The following is a 2,811-nucleotide window of genomic DNA, read 5'->3' as shown; positions in this document are numbered from 1 at the left end:
CCTCCGGAGCCCCTGTCCATGTTCACAGGGTTGTTTCAAGTGCATTTAAGCAAGAAAGGGATTGAGGGAAAGTCACAGCCACGAGGAGTGCCCGGGGGTGGACCGAGCGTTCCCAACTGCACGGCCCTGCCAGATGCACGACAGTGACGGGAAGGAATCGAAGAGAGAAGGGACACGGTGCCCTTTGTCCCCCCAGGCGGGTCCTTTCTGTTCCCGCAGCGCCGGCCAGCCCCTCCCCGGGGCCCGGGAGAAATGGCTTTAGCGAGAGGGCTCACCCTTGCTCATCGAGGGGACTAGAAATACACGGCAAAGAACCCGCCAACATCCCGAGTGAGTGGCTGTGACGGGGACAGGCCCGCTCTCCGTCACAGCCCGCGTTGGGAAACTGTTACCTGCACACACAGGGGCTCCTGGGCTGTGGGAATGGGTAACTCTGGGTCCGTGCCCTTTAGAGGAAACGGGACAGACGGACACGAGGCAAACAATGACCTTCCCTGGGACCAGTGGACAGCAGGGGCCGGAGCTGGTGGGGGGAACCAACTCCTCCCTCTGGGGCTCAAGGGCGGGGAGGTTTGCAGGATGGAGAGGGGGGAGGAGGGGGATAAGAAAAGATGTCACTAGCACCCTGGCCAGTTTTGCTCAGTGGATAGTGTCAGCCTGCAGACTGAAGGGTCCCGGGTTCGATTCTAGTCAAGGGCACATGCCTAGGTTGTGAGCTCGAACCTCAGTGTAGGGTGTGCAGGAGGCAGCCAAACAATGATTCTCTCATCATTGATGTTTCTATCTCTCTCTCCCTCTCCCTTCCTCTCTGAAATCAATAAAAATTAAAAAATAATCTATATATATAAAAGGCTAATGTGCTAAGTGTCTGACCATCCGGTCACTATGACACGCACTGACCACCAGGGGGCAGACGCTCAACGCAGGAGCTGCCGGGCTGCAGTGACTTGGCAGCAGCGGTTCTTGGGTGACACACCCGGAAACCAGAGAGGAGGGAGCCCGATTCCTCACTGACCACAGGATTCCACCTTCGGCCGTGGGTTATGTTGTTGCTGGGGCACTGTCAGCCCCGAATCTGGTTACTGCACACTTGTGTTTGCATTCCACACTCTGTACGACAGCAACTTTGCAGAGTGCCCTCTCGCACTCCGGGACCCCTCGGGGGAAGTCAGAGAGCTGGTTTCGGCCCGATCCCCACAGGCCAGGCCGAGGGACCCCACCAGCCGGAGGGACCCTGCTCACTCCGCAGACGCCGGGGAGGGACCGTGGGAGGTTGGCTCCAGGACGTGTCCAGTCCCTCTCGCCCAGTCCCGCCCCGCTGGCCACCTTCTAATGAATTTCCTTTCAATGTGCACGAATCCGTGCACCAGGTCACCAGCAATAATAAAAAGAAAAGGAGACACTGGAAGCCCAGAAAGGGGAGCTCCAGCCACATCTGGAGGCACACGCTGACCTCCGTGGTGCCCTGTTAGCAAGCCCGCCACCTCCATGCAGCCCAGGGCAGAGGATCATGGGAAGGAAGGGGACACTGATCCGAGAATCTTCAGGAAAGACCCTAGAAGCAGGACAGCGGGCAGCGTGCTCAGCCAGACTTTCGGGCCTCGCCAGCCGATTCCCCTGGCGCCGTTGTTGTCCCTGATGAAGACCCACCGCTGTTTTACAAAGGGGCCCCCGCTCCTGAGAGACCGTGGAACACATTTCTGTTTGAACCCGTCACGGCGTGTTTACCGAACACCTCCCCGCGCATATCCTGTCGGCGGCTATAAATACCCCCAGAAGCTGCGACTCAGCAGGAGCCGAGGGAGGCTCCACCTTCTGGTTTTCCTGTCCCTGGTCGGTTGGTGCTCGGTGAGAACGTGCACCTTCTTCTTCCAGGACAGGCGCAGCCACGCGAGCTGCCTCGGGTTTAGTTTCTGCGCAAAGAGCCGCACTGACACGAGGAGGGCGGACCATGGCGCTCGGCCAATGTTCTCTGTGGGAGCTGGGGTCGCACCATCCCACACACGGAATCACAAACCCAAGTCCAACATGAGCCACACGTCGCTGAGGTTTCCAGCTGGGACAGAGGGGAGGGCGCCTGCTGGCCGGCGGCTCCAACGGGAGGTCAGCAGCTCGGCCCTGGCCTGGTGGCTCCGTGGGCTGGAGCATCGTCCTGTCCACCAAAAGGTGTGGTTTGGTCCTCTGTCGAGCCACACGTGGGAGGCAACCGATCTGTTTCTCTCTCTCTCTCTCTCTCTCTCTCTGCCTCCCTTCCTCTCTCTAAAAAATAAAAAATCAATTTTAAAAAGTCTCCTTGGGCCTGACCAGTGCAGCTCAGTGGCTGAACGTCGACCTATGAACCAAGAGGTCACAGTTCAATCCCCGGTCAGGGCACAGGCCCGGGTTTCGGGCTCCATCCCCAGTGGGGGGCGTGCAGGAGGCAGCCCATCCATGATTCTCTCTCATCATTGATGTTTCTATCTCCCTCTCCCTCACCCTTCCTCTCTGAGATCAATAAAAATATTTTTAAAAAAATAAAGGTGCAGAGTCACATTCACAGAGAACACGAGAGCGCACAGACCGAGGGTCCAGTGTGGCTTTGAGCAAAGCGGCTAAAATCCACTCGGCAAACAGCTCAGCTCCGAGGCCCGCTCGCGTCCTCCGGGCAGCGCCGGGCGGCTCGGAGCAGCGTGTTATCGGTGGCGGCAATAAAAGCGCACGAACTCGCTCTCTGCGGACGGGGAGCCTCCGGCACCAGCTGAGCCGGGCTGGTCCGAGTGTTTACAACAATGTGCACTTGGCCCTGTGCTCCGCTCTGCTTGCCCGCATCAC

The 2,811-nt window shown here is 58.7% G+C and overlaps 2 long non-coding RNA genes across 2 annotated transcripts in view; one reads left to right on the top strand and one right to left on the bottom strand.

Annotated features, from left to right (window-relative positions):
* Window positions 1-2,811, top strand: part of LOC106726280 — a 17,911-nt gene that overhangs the window by 3,978 nt on the left and 11,122 nt on the right. The window lies entirely within an intron of this gene.
* LOC106726279 overlaps window positions 1-2,811 on the bottom strand; it is a 7,569-nt gene that overhangs the window by 4,268 nt on the left and 490 nt on the right. The gene's annotated exons all lie outside the window — the stretch shown is intronic.

The sequence above is a fragment of the Myotis brandtii genome, unplaced genomic scaffold (assembly GCF_000412655.1).
Source record: "Myotis brandtii unplaced genomic scaffold, ASM41265v1 scaffold247, whole genome shotgun sequence".
In the NCBI taxonomy this organism is placed as follows: domain Eukaryota; kingdom Metazoa; phylum Chordata; class Mammalia; order Chiroptera; family Vespertilionidae; genus Myotis; species Myotis brandtii.
Note: the sequence above shows the minus strand (reverse complement) of the source record. Positions and strands in the feature narration are given on the sequence as shown.